The sequence below is a fragment of the Dendrobates tinctorius genome, unplaced genomic scaffold (genome assembly GCF_039654945.1).
Source record: "Dendrobates tinctorius isolate UK_male_01 unplaced genomic scaffold, ASM3965494v1 ptg000011l, whole genome shotgun sequence".
NCBI lineage: Eukaryota > Metazoa > Chordata > Amphibia > Anura > Dendrobatidae > Dendrobates > Dendrobates tinctorius.
Window position 1 is genome coordinate 119,752,486 of NW_027361679.1, and position 18,547 is coordinate 119,771,032.

Consider the following 18,547-nt stretch of genomic DNA (forward strand, 5'->3'; position numbering starts at 1 on the left):
TTCCGAGTTTATCCTTCTTGAAAAGAACGTCAGAGATGGCACGCTTCCGTCAACGGCCATTCTAAGCTGAATATGCATGCCCTTGTCAGATCGCAGCCGCTAAGCAGCTTGAGGCTGGGCCAGTACTGGCATGGGAGACTGGCTGGGAATCCCTGGTCGTGTTGACATTTTGTACGTTTTTTTTCCAAGCTTGCCCTTCCGAGTTTATCCTTCTTGAAAAGAACGTCAGAGATGGCACACTTCCGTCAATGGCCATTCTAAGCTGAATATGCATGCCCTTGTCAGATCGCAGCAGCTTGAGGCCGGGCCAGTACCGGCATGGGAGACTGGCTGGGAATCCCTGGTCCTGTTGACATTTTGTACGTTTTATTTCCAAGCTTGCCCTTCCGAGTTTATCCTTCTTGAAAAGAACGTCAGAGATTGCACACTTCCGTCAATGGCCATTCTAAGCTAAATATGCATGCCCTCGTCAGATCGCAGCTGCTAAGCAGCCTGAGGCAGGGCCAGTACCGGCATGGGAGACTGGCTGGGAATCCCTTGTCCTGTTGACATTTTGTACGTTTTATTTCCAAGCTTGCCCTTCCGAGTTTATCCTTCTTGAAAAAAACGTCAGAGATGGTACGCTTACGTCAACGGCCATTCTAAGCTGAAAATGCCTGCCCTCGTCAGATCGCAGCCGCTAAGCAGCTTGAGGCCGGGCCAGTACTGGCATGGGACACTGGCTGGGAATCCCTGGTCCTGTTGACATTTTGTACGTTTTTTTCCAAGCTTGCCCTTCCGAGTTTATTCTTCTTGAAAAAAACGTCAGAGATGGCACGCTTCCGTCAGCGGCCATTCTAAGCTGAATATGCATGCCCTCGTCAGATCGCAGCCGCTAAGCAGCTTGAGGCCGGGCCAGTACCGGCATGGGAGACTGGCTGGGAATCCCTGGTCCTGTTGACATTTTGTACGTTTTATTTCCAAGCTTGCCCTTCCGAGTTTATCCTTCTTGAAAAGAACGTCAGAGATGGCACACTTCCGTCAACGGCCATTCTAAGCTGAATATGCATGCCCTCGTCAGATCGCAGCCGCTAAGCAGCTTGAGGCCGGGCCAGTACCGGCATGGGAGACTGGCTGGGAATCCCTGGTCCTGTTGACATTTTGAATGTTTTTTTTCCAAGCTTGCCCTTCCGAGTTTATCCTTCTTGAAAAGAACGTCAGAGATGGCACGCTTCCGTCAACGGCCATTCTAAGCTGAATATGCATGCCCTCGTCAGATCGCAGCAGCTTGAGGCCGGGCCAGTACCGGCATGGGAGACTGGCTGGGAATCCCTGGTCCTGTTGACATTTTGTACGTTTTATTTCCAAGCTTGCCCTTCCGAGTTTATCCTTCTTGAAAAGAACGTCAGAGATGGCACACTTTCGTCAATGGCCATTCTAAGCTGAATATGCATGCCCTCATCAGATCGCAGCCGCTAAGCAGCCTGAGGCCGGGCCAGTACCGGCATGGGAGACTGGCTGGGAATCCCTGGTCCTGTTGACATTTTGTACGTTTTTTTTCCAAGCTTGCCCTTCCGAGTTTATCCTTCTTGAAAAAAACGTCAGAGATGGCACACTTCCGTCAACGGCCATTCTAAGCTGAATATGCCTGCCCTCGTCAGATCGCAGCCGCTAAGCAGCTTGAGGCCGGGCCAGTACCGGCATGGGAGACTGGCTGGGAATCCCTGGTCCTGTTGACGTTTTGTACGTTTTTTTTCCAAGCTTGCCCTTCCGAGTTTATCCTTCTTGAAAAGAACGTCAGAGATGGCACGCGTCCGTCAACGGCTATTCTAAGCTGAATATGCATACCCTCGTCACATCGCAGCCGCTAAGCAGCTTGAGGCTGGGCCAGTACCGGCATGGGAGACTGGCTGGGAATCCCTGGTCCTGTTGACATTTTGTACGTTTTATTTCCAAGCTTGCCCTTCCGAGTTTATCCTTCTTGAAAAGAACGTCAGAGATGGCACGCTTCCGTCAACGGCCATTCTAAGCTGAATATGCATCCCCTCGTCAGATCGCAGCCGCTAAGCAGCTTGAGGCCGGGCCAGTACCGGCATGGGAGACTGGATGGGAATCCCTGGTGCTGTTGACATTTTGTACGTTTTATTTCCAAGCTTGCCCTTCCGAGTTTATCCTTCTTGAAAAGAACGTCAGAGATGGCACGCTTCTGTCAACGGCCATTCTAAGCTGAATATGCATGCCCTCGTCAGATCGCAGCCGCTAAGCAGCTTGAGGCCGGGCCAGTACCGGCATGGGAGACTGGCTGGGAATTCCTGGTCCTGTTGACATTTTGTACGTTTTATTTCCAAGCTTGCCCTTCCGAGTTTATCCTTCTTGAAAAGAACGTCAGAGATGGCACGCTTCCGTCAACGGCCATTCTAAGCTGAATATGCATGCCCTCGTCAGATCGCAGCAGCTTGAGGCTGGGCCAGTATCGGCATGGGAGACTGGCTGGGAATCCCTGGTCCTGTTGACATTTTGTACGTTTTTTTTTCCAAGCTTGCCCTTCCGAGTTTATCCTTCTTGAAAAGAACGTCAGAGATGGCACGCTTCCGTCAACGGCCATTCTAAACTGAATATGCATGCCCTCGTCACATCGCAGCCGCTAAGCAGCTTGAGGCCGGGCCAGTACCGGCATGGGAGACTGGCTGGGAATCCCTGGTCCTGTTGACATTTTGTACGTTTTATTTCCAAGCTTGCCCTTCCGAGTTTATCCTTCTTGAAAAAAACGTCAGAGATGGCACGCTTCCGTCAACGGCCATTCTAAGCTGAATATGCATTCCCTCGTCAGATCGCAGCCTCTAAGCAGCTTGAGGCCGGGCCAGTACCGGCATGGGAGACTGGCTGGGAATCCCTGGTCCTGTTGACATTCTGTATGTTTTTTTTCCAAGCTTGCCCTTCCGAGTTTATCCTTCTTGAAAAAAACGTCAGAGATGGCACGCTTCTGTCAACGGCCATTCTAAGCTGAATATGCATGCCCTCGTCAGATCACATCTGCTAAGCAGCTTGAGGCCGGGCCAGTACCGGCATGGGAGACTGGCTGGGAATCCCTGGTCCTGTTGACATTTTGTACGTTTTATTTCCAAGCTTGCCCTTCCGAGTTTATCCTTCTTGAAAAGAACGTCAGAGATGGCACGCTTCCGTCAACGGCCATTCTAAGCTGAATATGCATGCCCTCGTCAGATCGCAGCTGCTAAGCAGCTTGAGGCCGGGCCAGTACCGGCATGGGAGACTGGCTGGGAATCCCTGGTCCTGTTGACATTTTGTACGTTTTATTTCCAAGCTTGCCCTTCCGAGTTTATCCTTCTTGAAAAGAACGTCAGAGATGCCACGCTTCCGTCAACGGCCATTCTAAGCTGAATATGCATGCCCTCGTCAGATCGCAGCCGCTAAGCAGCTTGAGGCTGGGCCAGTACTGGCATGGGAGACTGGCTGGGAATCCCTGGTCGTGTTGACATTTTGTACGTTTTTTTTCCAAGCTTGCCCTTCCGAGTTTATCCTTCTTGAAAAGAACGTCAGAGATGGCACACTTGCGTCAATGGCCATTCTAAGCTGAATATGCATGCCCTTGTCAGATCGCAGCAGCTTGAGGCCGGGCCAGTACCGGCATGGGAGACTGGCTGGGAATCCCTGGTCCTGTTGACATTTTGTACGTTTTATTTCCAAGCTTGCCCTTCCGAGTTTATCCTTCTTGAAAAGAACGTCAGAGATGGCACGCTTCTGTCAACGGCCATTCTAAGCTGAATATGCATGCCCTTGTCAGATTGCAGCTGCTAAGCAGCTTGAGGCCAGGCCAGTACCGGCATGGGAGACTGGCTGGGAATCCCTGGTCCTGTTAACATTTTGTATGTTTTATTTCCAAGCTTGCCCTTCCGAGTTTATCCTTCTTGAAAAAAACGTCAGAGATGGCACGCTTCTGTCAACGGCCATTCTAAGCTGAATATGCATGCCCTCGTCAGATTGCAGCCGCTAAGCAGCTTGAGGCCGGGCCAGTACCGGCATGGGAGACTGGCTGGGAATCCCTGGTCCTGTTGACATTTTGTACGTTTTATTTCCAAGCTTGCCCTTCCGAGTTTATCCTTCTTGAAAAGAACGTCAGAGATGGCACTCTTCCGTCAATGGCCATTCTAAGCTGAATATGCATGCCCTTGTCAGATCGCAGCCGCTAAGCAGCTTGAGGCTGGGCCAGTACTGGCATGGGAGACTGGCTGGGAATCCCTGGTCGTGTTGACATTTTGTACGTTTTTTTTCCAAGCTTGCCCTTCCGAGTTTATCCTTCTTGAAAAGAACGTCAGAGATGGCACACTTCCGTCAATGGCCATTCTAAGCTGAATATGCATGCCCTTGTCAGATCGCAGCAGCTTGAGGCCGGGCCAGTACCGGCATGGGAGACTGGCTGGGAATCCCTGGTCCTGTTGACATTTTGTACGTTTTATTTCCAAGCTTGCCCTTCCGAGTTTATCCTTCTTGAAAAGAACGTCAGAGATTGCACATTTCCGTCAATGGCCATTCTAAGCTAAATATGCATGCCCTCGTCAGATCGCAGCTGCTAAGCAGCCTGAGGCCGGGCCAGTACCGGCATGGGAGACTGGCTGGGAATCCCTGGTCCTGTTAACATTTTGTACGTTTTATTTCCAAGCTTGCCCTTCCGAGTTTATCCTTCTTGAAAAAAACGTCAGAGATGGCACACTTCCGTCAACGGACATTCTAAGCTGAATATGCATGCCCTCGTCAGATCGCAGCTGCTAAGCAGCTTGAGGCCGGGCCAGTACCGGCATGGGAGACTGGCTGGGAATCCCTGGTCCTGTTGACATTTTGTACGTTTTATTTCCAAGCTTGACCTTCCGAGTTTATCCTTCTTGAATAGAACGTCAGAGATGGCACACTTCCGTCAATGGCCCTTCTAAGCTGAATATGCATGCCCTCATCAGATCGCAGCTGCTAAGCAGCCGGAGGCCGGGCCAGTACCGGCATGGGAGACTGGCTGGGAATCCCTGGTCCTGTTGACATTTTGTACGTTTTTTTTCCAAGCTTGCCCTTCCGAGTTTATCCTTCTTGAAAAAAACGTCAGAGATGGCACGCTTCTGTCAACGGCCATTCTAAGCTTAATATGCCTGCCCTCGTCAGATCGCAGCCACTAAGCAGCTTGAGGCCGGGCCAGTACCGGCATGGGAGACTGGCTGGTAATCCCTGGTCCTGTTGACATTTTGTACGTTTTTTTTCCAAGCTTGCCCTTCCGAGTTTATCCTTCTTGAAAAGAACGTCAGAGATGGCACGCATCCGTCAACGGCCATTCTAAGCTGAATATGCATTCCCTCGTCACATCGCAGCCGCTAAGCAGCTTGAGGCCGGGCCAGTACCGGCATAGGAGACTGGCTGGGAATCCCTGGTCCTGTTGACATTTTGTACATTTTTTTTCCAAGCTTGCCCTTCCGAGTTTATCCTTCTTGAAAAGAACGTCAGAGATGGCACGCTTCCGTCAACGGCCATTCTAAGCTGAATATGCATGCCCTCGTCAGATCGCAGCCGCTAAGCAGCTTGAGGCCGGGCCAGTACCAGCGTGGGAGACTGGCTGGGAATCCCTGGTCCTGTTGACATTTTGTACGTTTTATTTCCAAGCTTGCCCTTCCGAGTTTATCCTTCTTGAAAAGAACGTCAGAGATGGCACGCTTCCGTCAACGGCCATTCTAAGCTGAATATGCATGCCCTCGTCAGATCGCAGCCGCTAAGCAGCTTGAGGCCGGGCCAGTACCGGCATGGGAGACTGGCAGGGAATCCCTGGTCATGTTGACATTTTGTATGTTTTTTTTCCAAGCTTGCCCTTCCGAGTTTATCCTTCTTGAAAAGAACGTCAGAGATGGCACGCTTCCGTCAACGGCCATTCTAAGCTGAATATGCATGCCCTCGTCAGATCGCAGCAGCTTGAGGCCGGGCCAGTACCGGCATGGGAGACTGGCTGGGAATCCCTGGTCCTGTTGACATTTTGTACGTTTTATTTCCAAGCTTGCCCTTCCGAGTTTATCCTTCTTGAAAAGAACGTCAGAGATGGCACACTTCCGTCAATGGACATTCTAAGCTGAATATGCATGCCCTCATCAGATCGCAGCCGCTAAGCGGCCTGATGCCGGGCCAGTACCGTCATGGGAGACTGGCTGGGAATCCCTGGTCCTGTTGACATTTTGTACGTTTTTTTTCCAAGCTTGCCCTTCCGAGTTTATCCTTCTTGAAAAAAACGTCAGAGATGGCACGCTTCCGTCATCGGCCATTCTAAGCTGAACATGCCTTCCCTCGTCAGATCGCAGCCGCTAAGCAGCTTGAGGCCGGGCCAGTACCGGCATGGGAGACTGGCTGGGAATCCCTGGTCCTGTTGACATTTTGTACGTTTTTTTTCCAAGCTTGCCCTTCCGAGTTTATCCTTCTTGAAAAGAACGTCAGAGATGGCACGCGTCCGTCAACGGCCATTCTAAGCTCAATATGCATACCCTCGTCACATCGCAGCCGCTAAGCAGCTTGAGGCTGGGCCAGTACCGGCATGGGAGACTGGCTGGGAATCCCTGGTCCTGTTGACATTTTGTACGTTTTATTTCCAAGCTTGCCCTTCCGAGTTTATCCTTCTTGAAAAGAACGTCAGAGATGGCACGCTTCCGTCAACGGCCATTCTAAGCTGAATATGCATCCCCTCGTCAGATCGCAGCCGCTAAGCAGCTTGAGGCCGGGCCAGTACCGGCATGGGAGACTGGCTGGGAATCCCTGGTCCTGTTGACATTTTGTACGTTTTATTTCCAAGCTTGCCCTTCCGAGTTTATCCTTCTTGAAAAGAACGTCAGAGATGGCACGCTTCTGTCAACGGCCATTCTAAGCTGAATATGCATGCCCTCGTCAGATCGCAGCCGCTAAGCAGCTTGAGGCCGGGCCAGTACCGGCATGGGAGACTGGCTGGGAATCCCTGGTCCTGTTGACATTTTGTACGTTTTATTTCCAAGCTTGCCCTTCCGAGTTTATCCTTCTTGAAAAGAACGTCAGAGATGGCACGCTTCTGTCAACGGCCATTCTAAGCTGAATATGCATGCCCTCGTCAGATCGCAGCAGCTTGAGGCCGGGCCAGTACCGGCATGGGAGACTGGCTGGGAATCCCTGGTCCTGTTGACATTTTGTACGTTTTTTTTTTCCAAGCTTGCCCTTCCGAGTTTATCCTTCTTGAAAAGAACGTCAGAGATGGCACGCTTCCGTCAACGGCCATTCTAAACTGATTATGCATGCCCTCGTCACATCGCAGCCGCTAAGCAGCTTGAGGCCGGGCCAGTACCGGCATGGGAGACTGGCTGGGAATCCCTGGTCCTGTTGACATTTTGTACGTTTTATTTCCAAGCTTGCCCTTCCGAGTTTATCCTTCTTGAAAAAAACGTCAGAGATGGCACGCTTCCGTCAACGGCCATTCTAAGCAGAATATGCATTCCCTCGTCAGATCGCAGCCTCTAAGCAGCTTGAGGCCGGGCCAGTACCGGCATGGGAGACTGGCTGGGAATCCCAGGTCCTGTTGACATTCTGTATGTTTTTTTTCCAAGCTTGCCCTTCCGAGTTTATCCTTCTTGAAAAAAACGTCAGAGATGGCACGCTTCTGTCAACGGCCATTCTAAGCTGAATATGCATTCCCTCGTCAGATCGCAGCTGCTAAGCAGCTTGAGGCCGGGCCAGTACCGGCATGGGAGACTGGCTGGGAATCCCTGGTCCTGTTGACATTTTGTACGTTTTATTTCCAAGCTTGCCCTTCCGAGTTTATCCTTCTTGAAAAGAACGTCAGAGATGGCACGCTTCCGTCAACGGCCATTCTAAGCTGAATATGCATTCCCTCGTCAGATCGCAGCTGCTAAGCAGCTTGAGGCCGGGCCAGTACCGGCATGGGAGACTGGCTGGGAATCCCTGGTCCTGTTGGCATTTTGTACGTTTTATTTCCAAGCTTGCCCTTCCGAGTTTATCCTTCTTGAAAAGAACGTCAGAGATGGCACGCTTCCGTCAACGGCCATTCTAAGCTGAATATGCATGCCCTCGTCAGATCGCAGCCGCTAAGCAGCTTGAGGCTGGGCCAGTACTGGCATGGGAGACTGGCTGGGAATCCCTGGTAGTGTTGACATTTTGTACGTTTTTTTTCCAAGCTTGCCCTTCCGAGTTTATCCTTCTTGAAAAGAACGTCAGAGATGGCACACTTCCGTCAATGCCATTCTAAGCTGAATATGCATGCCCTAGTCAGATCGCAGCAGCTTGAGGCCGGGCCAGTACCGGCATGGGAGACTGGCTGGGAATCCCTGGTCCTGTTGACATTTTGTACGTTTTATTTCCAAGCTTCCCCTTCCGAGTTTATCCTTCTTGAAAAGAACGTCAGAGATGGCACGCTTCTGTCAACGGCCATTCTAAGCTGAATATGCATGCCCTCGTCAGATCGCAGCTGCTAAGCAGCTTGAGGCCGGGCCAGTACCGGCATGGGAGACTGGCTGGGAATCCCTGGTCCTGTTGACATTTTGTACGTTTTATTTCCAAGCTTGCCCTTCCGAGTTTATCCTTCTTGAAAAGAACGTCAGAGATGGCACACTTCCGTCAATGGCCCTTCTAAGCTGAATATGCATGCCCTCATCAGATCGCAGCTGCTAAGCAGCCGGAGGCCGGGCCAGTACCGGCATGGGAGACTGGCTGGGAATCCCTGGTCCTGTTGACATTTTGTACGTTTTTTTTCCAAGCTTGCCCTTCCGAGTTTATCCTTCTTGAAAAAAACGTCAGAGATGGCACGCTTCTGTCAACGGCCATTCTAAGCTGAATATGCCTGCCCTCGTCAGATCGCAGCCACTAAGCAGCTTGAGGCCGGGCCAGTACCGGCATGGGAGACTGGCTGGGAATCCCTGGTCCTGTTGACTTTTTGTACGTTTTTTTTCCAAGCTTGCCCTTCCGAGTTTATCCTTCTTGAAAAGAACGTCAGAGATGGCACGCGTCCGTCAACGGCCATTCTAAGCTGAATATGCATTCCCTCGTCACATCGCAGCCGCTAAGCAGCTTGAGGCCGGGCCAGTACCGGCATAGGAGACTGGCTGGGAATCCCTGGTCCTGTTGACATTTTGTACATTTTTTTTCCAAGCTTGCCCTTCCGAGTTTATCCTTCTTGAAAAGAACGTCAGAGATGGCACGCTTCCGTCAACGGCCATTCTAAGCTGAATATGCATGCCCTCGTCAGATCGCAGCCGCTAAGCAGCTTGAGGCCGGGCCAGTACCAGCATGGGAGACTGGCTGGGAATCCCTGGTCCTGTTGACATTTTGTACGTTTTATTTCCAAGCTTGCCCTTCCGAGTTTATCCTTCTTGAAAAGAACGTCAGAGATGGCACGCTTCCGTCAACGGCCATTCTAAGCTGAATATGCATGCCCTCGTCAGATCGCAGCCGCTAAGCAGCTTGAGGCCGGGCCAGTACCGGCATGGGAGACTGGCTGGGAATCCCTGGTCCTGTTGACATTTTGTATGTTTTTTTTCCAAGCTTGCCCTTCCGAGTTTATCCTTCTTGAAAAGAACGTCAGAGATGGCACGCTTCCGTCAACGGCCATTCTAAGCTGAATATGCATGCCCTCGTCACATCGCAGCAGCTTGAGGCCGGGCCAGTACCGGCATGGGAGACTGGCTGGGAATCCCTGGTCCTGTTGACATTTTGTACGTTTTATTTCCAAGCTTGCCCTTCCGAGTTTATCCTTCTTGAAAAGAACGTCAGAGATGGCACGCTTCCGTCAACGGCCATTCTAAGCTGAATATGCATGCCCTCGTCAGATCGCAGCCGCTAAGCAGCTTGAGGCTGGGCCAGTACTGGCATGGGAGACTGGCTGGGAATCCCTGGTCGTGTTGACATTTTGTACGTTTTTTTTCCAAGCTTGCCCTTCCGAGTTTATCCTTCTTGAAAAGAACGTCAGAGATGGCACACTTCCGTCAATGGCCATTCTAAGCTGAATATGCATGCCCTTGTCAGATCGCAGCAGCTTGAGGCCGGGCCAGTACCGGCATGGGAGACTGGCTGGGAATCCCTGGTCCTGTTGACATTTTGTACGTTTTATTTCCAAGCTTGCCCTTCCGAGTTTATCCTTCTTGAAAAGAACGTCAGAGATTGCACACTTCCGTCAATGGCCATTCTAAGCTAAATATGCATTCCCTCGTCAGAACGCAGCTGCTAAGGAGCTTGAGGCCGGGCCAGTACCGGCATGGAAGACTGGCTGGGAATCCCTGGTCCTGTTGACATTTTGTACGTTTTTTTTCCAAGCTTGCCCTTCCGAGTTTATCCTTCTTGAAAAAAACGTCAGAGATGGCACGCTTCCGTCAACGGCCATTCTAAGCTGAATATGCCTGCCCTCGTCAGATCTCAGCCGCTAAGCAGCTTGAGGCCGGGCCAGTACTGGCATGGGAGACTGGCTGGGAATCCCTGGTCCTGTTGACATTTTGTACGTTTTTTTCCAAGCTTGCCCTTCCGAGTTTATTCTTCTTGAAAAAAACGTCAGAGATGGCACGCTTCCGTCAACGGCCATTCTAAGCTGAATATGCATTCCCTCGTCAGATCGCAGCCGCTAAGCAGCTTGAGGCCGGGCCAGTACCGGCATGGGAGACTGGCTGGGAATCCCTGGTCCTGTTGACATTTTGTACGTTTTATTTCCAATCTTGCCCTTCCGAGTTTATCCTTCTTGAAAAGAACGTCAGAGATGGCACGCTTCCGTCAACGGCCATTCTAAGCTGAATATGCATGCCCTCGTCAGATCGCAGCTGCTAAGCAGCTTGAGGCCGGGCCAGTACCGGCATGGGAGACTGGCTGGGAATCCCTGGTCCTGTTGACATTTTGAATGTTTTTTTTCCAAGCTTGCCCTTCCGAGTTTATCCTTCTTGAAAAGAACGTCAGAGATGGCACGCTTCCGTCAACGGCCATTCTAAGCTGAATATGCATGCCCTCGTCAGATCGCAGCAGCTTGAGGCCGGGCCAGTACCGGCATGGGAGACTGGCTGGGAGTCCCTGGTCCTGTTGACATTTTGTACGTTTTATTTCCAAGCTTGCCCTTCCGAGTTTATCCTTCTTGAAAAAAACGTCAGAGATGGCACGCTTCCGTCAACGGCCATTCTAAGCTGAATATGCATGCCCTCGTCAGATCGCAGCCGCTAAGCAGCTTGAGGCTGGGCCAGTACCGGCATGGGAGACTGGCTGGGAATCCCTGGTCCTGTTGACATTTTGTACGTTTTTTTTCCAAGCTTGCCCTTCCGAGTTTATCCTTCTTGAAAAAAACGTCAGAGATGGCACGCTTCCGTCAACGGCCATTCTAAGCTGAATATGCATGCCCTCGTCAGATCGCAGCTGCTAAGCAGCTTGAGGCCGGGCCAGTACCGGCATGGGAGACTGGCTGGGAATCCCTGGTCCTGTTGACATTTTGTACGTTTTTTATCCAAGCTTGCCCTTCCGAGTTTATCCTTCTTGAAAAGAACGTCAGAGATGGCACGCTTCCGTCAACGGCCATTCTAAGCTGAATATGCATGCCCTCGTCAGATCGCAGCAGCTTGAGGCCGGGCCATTACCAGCATGGGAGACTGGCTGGGAATCCCTGGTCCTGTTGACATTTTGTACGTTTTATTTCCAAGCTTGCCCTTCCGAGTTTATCCTTCTTGAAAAGAACGTCAGAGATGGCACACTTCCGTCAATGGCCCTTCTAAGCTGAATATGCATGCCCTCATCAGATCGCAGCCGCTAAGCAGCCGGAGGCCGGGCCAGTACCGGCATGGGAGACTGGCTGGGAATCCCTGGTCCTGTTGACATTTTGTACGTTTTTTTTCCAAGCTTGCCCTTCCGAGTTTATCCTTCTTGAAAAAAACGTCAGAGATGGCACGCTTCTGTCAACGGCCATTCTAAGCTGAATATGCCTGACCTCGTCAGATCGCAGCCACTAAGCAGCTTGAGGCCGGGCCAGTACCGGCATGGGAGACTGGCTGGGAATCCCTGGTCCTGTTGACATTTTGTACGTTTTTTTTCCAAGCTTGCCCTTCCGAGTTTATCCTTCTTGAAAAGAACGTCAGAGATGGCACGCGTCCGTCAACGGCCATTCTAAGCTGAATATGCATTCCTTCGTCACATCGCAGCCGCTAAGCAGCTTGAAGCCGGGCCAGTACCGGCATAGGAGACTGGCTGGGAATCCCTGGTCCTGTTGACATTTTGTACATTTTTTTTCCAAGCTTGCCCTTCCGAGTTTATCCTTCTTGAAAAGAACGTCAGAGATGGCACGCTTCCGTCAACGGCCATTCTAAGCTGAATATGCATGCCCTCGTCAGATCGCAGCAGCTTGAGGCCGGGCCAGTACCGGCATGGGAGACTGGCTGGGAATCCCTGGTCCTGTTGACATTTTGAATGTTTTTTTTCCAAGCTTGCCCTTCCGAGTTTATCCTTCTTGAAAAGAACGTCAGAGATGGCACACTTCCGTCAACGGCCATTCTAAGCTGAATATGCATGCCCTCGTCAGATCGCAGCAGCTTGAGGCCGGGCCAGTACCGGCATGGGAGACTGGCTGGGAATCCCTGGTCCTGTTGACATTTTGTACGTTTTATTTCCAAGCTTGCCCTTCCGAGTTTATCCTTCTTGAAAAAAACGTCAGAGATGGCACGCTTCCGTCAACGGCCATTCTAAGCTCAATATGCATGCCCTCGTCAGATCGCAGCCGCTAAGCAGCTTGAGGCTGGGCCAGTACCGGCATGGGAGACTGGCTGGGTATCACTGGTCCTGTTGACATTTTGTACGTTTTTTTTCCAAGCTTGCCCTTCCGAGTTTATCCTTCTTGAAAAAAGCGTCAGAGATGGCACGCTTCCGTCAACGGCCATTCTAAGCTGAATATGCATGCCCTCGTCAGATCGCAGCTGCTAAGCAGCTTGAGGCCGGGCCAGTACCGGCATGGGTGACTGGCTGGGAATCCCTGGTCCTGTTGACATTTTGTACGTTTTTTTTCCAAGCTTGCCCTTCCGAGTTTATCCTTCTTGAAAAGAACGTCAGAGATGGCACGCTTCCGTCAACGGCCATTCTAAGCTGAATATGCATGCCCTCGTCAGATCGCAGCAGCTTGAGGCCGGGCCAGTACCAGCATGGGAGACTGGCTGGGAATCCCTGGTCCTGTTGACATTTTGTACGTTTTATTTCCAAGCTTGCCCTTCCGAGTTTATCCTTCTTGAAAAGAACGTCAGAGATGGCACACTTCCGTCAATGGCCCTTCTAAGCTGAATATGCATGCCCTCATCAGATCGCAGCCGCTAAGCAGCCGGAGGCCGGGCCAGTACCGGCATGGGAGACTGGCTGGGAATCCCTGGTCCTGTTGACATTTTGTACGTTTTTTTTCCAAGCTTGCCCTTCCGAGTTTATCCTTCTTGAAAAAAACGTCAGAGATGGCACGCTTCTGTCAACGGCCATTCTAAGCTGAATATGCCTGCCCTCGTCAGATCGCAGTCACTAAGCAGCTTGAGGCCGGGCCAGTACCGGCATGGGAGACTGGCTGGGAATCCCTGGTCCTGTTGACATTTTGTACGTTTTTTTTCCAAGCTTTCCCTTCCGAGTTTATCCTTCTTGAAAAGAACGTCAGAGATGGCACGCGTCCGTCAACGGCCATTCTAAGCTGAATATGCATTCCCTCGACACATCGCAGCCGCTAAGCAGCTTGAAGCCGGGCCAGTACCGGCATAGGAGACTGGCTGGGAATCCCTGGTCCTGTTGACATTTTGTACATTTTTTTTCCAAGCTTGCCCTTCCGAGTTTATCCTTCTTGAAAAGAACGTCAGAGATGGCACGCTTCCGTCAACGGCCATTCTAAGCTGAATATGCATGCCCTCGTCAGATCGCAGACGCTAAGCAGCTTGAGGCCGGGCCAGTACCAGCATGGGAGACTGGCTGGGAATCCCTGGTCCTGTTGACATTTTGTACGTTTTATTTCCAAGCTTGCCCTTCCGAGTTTATCCTTCTTGAAAAGAACGTCAGAGATGGCACGCTTCCGTCAACGGCCATTCTAAGCTGAATATGCATGCCCTCGTCAGATCGCAGCCGCTAAGCAGCTTGAGGCCGGGCCAGTACCGGCATGGGAGACTGGCTGGGAATCCCTGGTCCTGTTGACATTTTGTACGTTTTTTTTCCAAGCTTGCCCTTCCGAGTTTATCCTTCTTGAAAAAAACGTCAGAGATGGCACGCTTCCGTCAACGGCCATTCTAAGCTGAATATGCATGCCCTCGTCAGATCGCAGCTGCTAAGCAGCTTGAGGCCGGGCCAGTACCGGCATGGGAGACTGGCTGGGAATCCCTGGTCCTGTTGACATTTTGTACGTTTTTTTTCCAAGCTTGCCCTTCCGAGTTTATCCTTCTTGAAAAGAACGTCAGAGATGGCACGCTTCCGTCAACGGCCATTCTAAGCTGAATATGCATGCCCTCGTCAGATCGCAGCAGCTTGAGGCTGGGCCAGTACCAGCATGGGAGACTGGCTGGGAATCCCTGGTCCTGTTGACATTTTGTACATTTTATTTCCAAGCTTGCCCTTCCGAGTTTATCCTTCTTGAAAAGAACGTCAGAGATGGCACTATTCCGTCAATGGCCCTTCTAAGCTGAATATGCATGCCCTCATCAGATCGCAGCTGCTAAGCAGCCGGAGGCCGGGCCAGTACCGGCATGGGAGACTGGCTGGGAATCCCTGGTCCTGTTGACATTTTGTACGTTTTTTTTCCAAGCTTGCCCTTCCGAGTTTATCCTTCTTGAAAAAAACGTCAGAGATGGCACGCTTCTGTCAACGGCCATTCTAAGCTGAATATGCATGCCCTCGTCACATCCCAGCAGCTTGAGGCCGGGCCAGTACCGGCATGGGAGACTGGCTGGGAATCCCTGGTCCTGTTGACATTTTGTACGTTTTATTTCCAAGCTTGCCCTTCCGAGTTTATCCTTCTTGAAAAGAACGTCAGAGATGGCACGCTTCCGTCAACGGCCATTCTAAGCTGAATATGCATGCCCTCGTCAGATCGCAGCCGCTAAGCAGCTTGAGGCTGGGCCAGTACTGGCATGGGAGACTGGCTGGGAATCCCTGGTCGTGTTGACATTTTGTACGTTTTTTTTCCAAGCTTGCCCTTCCGAGTTTATCCTTCTTGAAAAGAACGTCAGAGATGGCACACTTCCGTCAATGGCCATTCTAAGCTGAATATGCATGCCCTTGTCAGATCGCAGCAGCTTGAGGCCGGGCCAGTACCGGCATGGGAGACTGGCTGGGAATCCCTGGTCCTGTTAACATTTTGTATGTTTTATTTCCAAGCTTGCCCTTCCGAGTTTATCCTTCTTGAAAAAAACGTCAGAGATGGCACGCTTCTGTCAACGGCCATTCTAAGCTGAATATGCATGCCCTCGTCAGATCGCAGCTGCTAAGCAGCTTGAGGCCGGGCCAGTACCGGCATGGGAGACTGGCTGGGAATCCCTGGTCCTGTTGACATTTTGTACGTTTTATTTCCAAGCTTGCCCTTCCAAGTTTATCCTTCTTGAAAAGAACGTCAGAGATGGCACGCTTCCGTCAACGGCCATTCTAAGCTCAATATGCATGCCCTCGTCAGATCGCAGCTGCTAAGCAGCTTGAGGCTGGGCCAGTACTGGCATGGGAGACTGGCTGGGAATCCCTGGTCGTGTTGACATTTTGTACGTTTTTTTTCCAAGCTTGCCCTTCCGAGTTTATCCTTCTTGAAAAGAACGTCAGAGATAGCACGCTTCCGTCAATGGCCATTCTAAGCTGAATATGCATGCCCTTGTCAGATCGCAGCAGCTTGAGGCCGGGCCAGTACCGGCATGAGAGACTGGCTGGGAATCCCTGGTCCTGTTGACATTTTGTACGTTTTATTTCCAAGCTTGCCCTTCCGAGTTTATCCTTCTTGAAAAGAACGTCAGAGATTGCACACTTCCGTCAATGGCCATTCTAAGCTAAATATGCATGCCCTCGTCAGATCGCAGCTGCTAAGCAGCCTGAGGCCGGGCCAGTACCGGCATGGGAGACTGGCTGGGAATCCCTGGTCCTGTTAACATTTTGTACGTTTTATTTCCAAGCTTGCCCTTCCGAGTTTATCCTTCTTGAAAAAAACGTCAGAGATGGCACGCTTCTGTCAACGGCCATTCTAAGCTGAATATGCATGCCCTCGTCAGATCGCAGCTGCTAAGCAGCTTGAGGCCGGGCCAGTACCGGCATGGGAGACTGGCTGGGAATCCCTGGTCCTGTTGACATTTTGTACGTTTTATTTCCAAGCTTGCCCTTACGAGTTTATCCTTCTTGAAAAGAACGTCAGAGATGGCACACTTCCGTCAATGGCCCTTCTAAGCTGAATATGCATGCCCTCATCAGATCGCAGCTGCTAAGCAGCCGGAGGCCGGGCCAGTACCGGCATGGGAGACTGGCTGGGAATCCCTGGTCCTGTTGACATTTTGTACGTTTTTTTTCCAAGCTTGCCCTTCCGAGTTTATCCTTCTTGAAAAAAACGTCAGAGATGGCACGCTTCTGTCAACGGCCATTCTAAGCTGAATATGCCTTCCCTCGTCAGATCGCAGCCACTAAGCAGCTTGAGGCCGGGCCAGTACCGGCATGGGAGACTGGCTGGGAATCCCTGGTCCTGTTGACATTTTGTACGTTTTTTTTCCAAGCTTGCCCTTCCGAGTTTATCCTTCTTGAAAAGAACGTCAGAGATGGCACGCGTCTGTCAACGGCCATTCTAAGCTGAATATGCATTCCCTCGTCACATCGCAGCCGCTAAGCAGCTTGAGGCCGGGCCAGTACCGGCATAGGAGACTGGCTGGGAATCCCTGGTCCTGTTGACATTTTGTACATTTTTTTTCCAAGCTTGCCCTTCCGAGTTTATCCTTCTTGAAAAGAACGTCAGAGATGGCACGCTTCCGTCAACGGCCATTCTAAGCTGAATATGCATGCCCTCGTCAGATCGCAGCCGCTAAGCAGCTTGAGGCCGGGCCAGTACCAGCATGGGAGACTGGCTGGGAATCCCTGGTCCTGTTGACATTTTGTACGTTTTATTTCCAAGCTTGCCCTTCCGAGTTTATCCTTCTTGAAAAGAACGTCAGAGATGGCACGCTTCCGTCAACGGCCATTCTAAGCTGAATATGCATGCCCTCGTCAGATCGCAGCCGCTAAGCAGCTTGAGGCCGGGCCAGTACCGGCATGGGAGACTGGCTGGGAATCCCTGGTCCTGTTGACATTTTGTATGTTTTTTTTCCAAGCTTGCCCTTCCGAGTTTATCCTTCTTGAAAAGAACGTCAGAGACGGCACGCTTGCGTCAACGGCCATTCTAAGCTGAATATGCATGCCCTCGTCACATCGCAGCAGCTTGAGGCCGGGCCAGTACCGGCATGGGAGACTGGCTGGGAATCCCTGGTCCTGTTGACATTTTGTACGTTTTATTTCCAAGCTTGCCCTTCCGAGTTTATCCTTCTTGAAAAGAACGTCAGAGATGGCACGCTTCCGTCAACGGCCATTCTAAGCTCAATATGCATGCCCTCGTCAGATCGCAGCCGCTAAGCAGCTTGAGGCTTGGCCAGTACTGGCATGGGAGACTGGCTGGGAATCCCTGGTCGTGTTGACATTTTGTACGTTTTTTTTCCAAGCTTGCCCTTCCGAGTTTATCCTTCTTGAAAAGAACGTCAGAGATGGCACACTTCCGTCAATGGCCATTCTAAGCTGAATATGCATGCCCTTGTCAGATCGCAGCAGCTTGAGGCCGGGCCAGTACCGGCATGGGAGACTGGCTGGGAATCCCTGGTCCTGTTGACATTTTGTACGTTTTATTTCCAAGCTTGCCCTTCCGAGTTTATCCTTCTTGAAAAGAACGTCAGAGATTGCACACTTCCGTCAATGGCCATTCTAAGCTAAATATGCATGCCCTCGTCAGATCGCAGCTGCTAAGCAGCCTGAGGCCGGGCCAGTACCGGCATGGAAGACTGGCTGGGAATCCCTGGTCCTGTTGACATTTTGTACGTTTTTTTTCCAAGCTTGCCCTTCCGAGTTTATCCTTCTTGAAAAAAACGTCAGAGATGGCACGCTTCCGTCAACGGCCATTCTAAGCTGAATATGCCTGCCCTCGTCAGATCGCAGCCGCTAAGCAGCTTGAGGCCGGGCCAGTACTGGCATGGGAGACTGGCTGGGAATCCCTGGTCCTGTTGACATTTTGTACGTTTTTTTCCAAGCTTGCCCTTCCGAGTTTATTCTTCTTGAAAAAAACGTCAGAGATGGCACGCTTCCGTCAACGGCCATTCTAAGCTGAATATGCATGCCCTCGTCAGATCGCAGCCGCTAAGCAGCTTGAGGCCGGGCCAGTACCGGCATGGGAGACTGGCTGGGAATCCCTGGTCCTGTTGACATTTTGTACGTTTTATTTCCAAGCTTGCCCTTACGAGTTTATCCTTCTTGAAAAGAACGTCAGAGATGGCACACTTCCGTCAATGGCCCTTCTAAGCTGAATATGCATGCCCTCATCAGATCGCAG

At 51.2% G+C, this 18,547-nt stretch overlaps 27 pseudogenes; all 27 read left to right on the forward strand.

Moving 5' to 3' along the window:
* The first annotated feature begins 628 nt into the window (after positions 1–628).
* On the forward strand, positions 629–747 carry LOC141058475 (5S ribosomal RNA; annotated as a pseudogene).
* A 272-nt stretch (positions 748–1,019) lies between these two features.
* On the forward strand, positions 1,020–1,138 carry LOC141054135 (5S ribosomal RNA; annotated as a pseudogene).
* A 461-nt stretch (positions 1,139–1,599) lies between these two features.
* LOC141058420 (5S ribosomal RNA) lies at positions 1,600–1,718 on the forward strand (annotated as a pseudogene).
* Positions 1,719–2,187: 469 nt separating this feature from the next.
* Positions 2,188–2,306, forward strand: LOC141051355 (5S ribosomal RNA; annotated as a pseudogene).
* An 854-nt stretch (positions 2,307–3,160) lies between these two features.
* On the forward strand, positions 3,161–3,279 carry LOC141056263 (5S ribosomal RNA; annotated as a pseudogene).
* A 1,433-nt stretch (positions 3,280–4,712) lies between these two features.
* LOC141051932 (5S ribosomal RNA) lies at positions 4,713–4,831 on the forward strand (annotated as a pseudogene).
* A 665-nt stretch (positions 4,832–5,496) lies between these two features.
* Positions 5,497–5,615, forward strand: LOC141055516 (5S ribosomal RNA; annotated as a pseudogene).
* A 1,245-nt stretch (positions 5,616–6,860) lies between these two features.
* Positions 6,861–6,979, forward strand: LOC141054148 (5S ribosomal RNA; annotated as a pseudogene).
* A 1,434-nt stretch (positions 6,980–8,413) lies between these two features.
* Positions 8,414–8,532, forward strand: LOC141056269 (5S ribosomal RNA; annotated as a pseudogene).
* Positions 8,533–8,805: 273 nt separating this feature from the next.
* Positions 8,806–8,924, forward strand: LOC141052485 (5S ribosomal RNA; annotated as a pseudogene).
* Positions 8,925–9,197: 273 nt separating this feature from the next.
* Positions 9,198–9,316, forward strand: LOC141051698 (5S ribosomal RNA; annotated as a pseudogene).
* Positions 9,317–9,393: 77 nt separating this feature from the next.
* Positions 9,394–9,512, forward strand: LOC141054154 (5S ribosomal RNA; annotated as a pseudogene).
* Positions 9,513–10,357: 845 nt separating this feature from the next.
* On the forward strand, positions 10,358–10,476 carry LOC141059088 (5S ribosomal RNA; annotated as a pseudogene).
* A 272-nt stretch (positions 10,477–10,748) lies between these two features.
* LOC141056283 (5S ribosomal RNA) lies at positions 10,749–10,867 on the forward strand (annotated as a pseudogene).
* A 461-nt stretch (positions 10,868–11,328) lies between these two features.
* LOC141056290 (5S ribosomal RNA) lies at positions 11,329–11,447 on the forward strand (annotated as a pseudogene).
* Positions 11,448–11,908: 461 nt separating this feature from the next.
* Positions 11,909–12,027, forward strand: LOC141059120 (5S ribosomal RNA; annotated as a pseudogene).
* Positions 12,028–12,872: 845 nt separating this feature from the next.
* On the forward strand, positions 12,873–12,991 carry LOC141051857 (5S ribosomal RNA; annotated as a pseudogene).
* A 461-nt stretch (positions 12,992–13,452) lies between these two features.
* LOC141058061 (5S ribosomal RNA) lies at positions 13,453–13,571 on the forward strand (annotated as a pseudogene).
* A 273-nt stretch (positions 13,572–13,844) lies between these two features.
* On the forward strand, positions 13,845–13,963 carry LOC141058905 (5S ribosomal RNA; annotated as a pseudogene).
* A 77-nt stretch (positions 13,964–14,040) lies between these two features.
* On the forward strand, positions 14,041–14,159 carry LOC141054160 (5S ribosomal RNA; annotated as a pseudogene).
* A 77-nt stretch (positions 14,160–14,236) lies between these two features.
* Positions 14,237–14,355, forward strand: LOC141056294 (5S ribosomal RNA; annotated as a pseudogene).
* A 1,033-nt stretch (positions 14,356–15,388) lies between these two features.
* On the forward strand, positions 15,389–15,507 carry LOC141056299 (5S ribosomal RNA; annotated as a pseudogene).
* Positions 15,508–16,164: 657 nt separating this feature from the next.
* LOC141056308 (5S ribosomal RNA) lies at positions 16,165–16,283 on the forward strand (annotated as a pseudogene).
* A 665-nt stretch (positions 16,284–16,948) lies between these two features.
* LOC141051704 (5S ribosomal RNA) lies at positions 16,949–17,067 on the forward strand (annotated as a pseudogene).
* A 77-nt stretch (positions 17,068–17,144) lies between these two features.
* On the forward strand, positions 17,145–17,263 carry LOC141054164 (5S ribosomal RNA; annotated as a pseudogene).
* Positions 17,264–18,108: 845 nt separating this feature from the next.
* On the forward strand, positions 18,109–18,227 carry LOC141054624 (5S ribosomal RNA; annotated as a pseudogene).
* A 76-nt stretch (positions 18,228–18,303) lies between these two features.
* Positions 18,304–18,422, forward strand: LOC141054169 (5S ribosomal RNA; annotated as a pseudogene).
* The last annotated feature ends 125 nt before the right edge of the window (positions 18,423–18,547 follow it).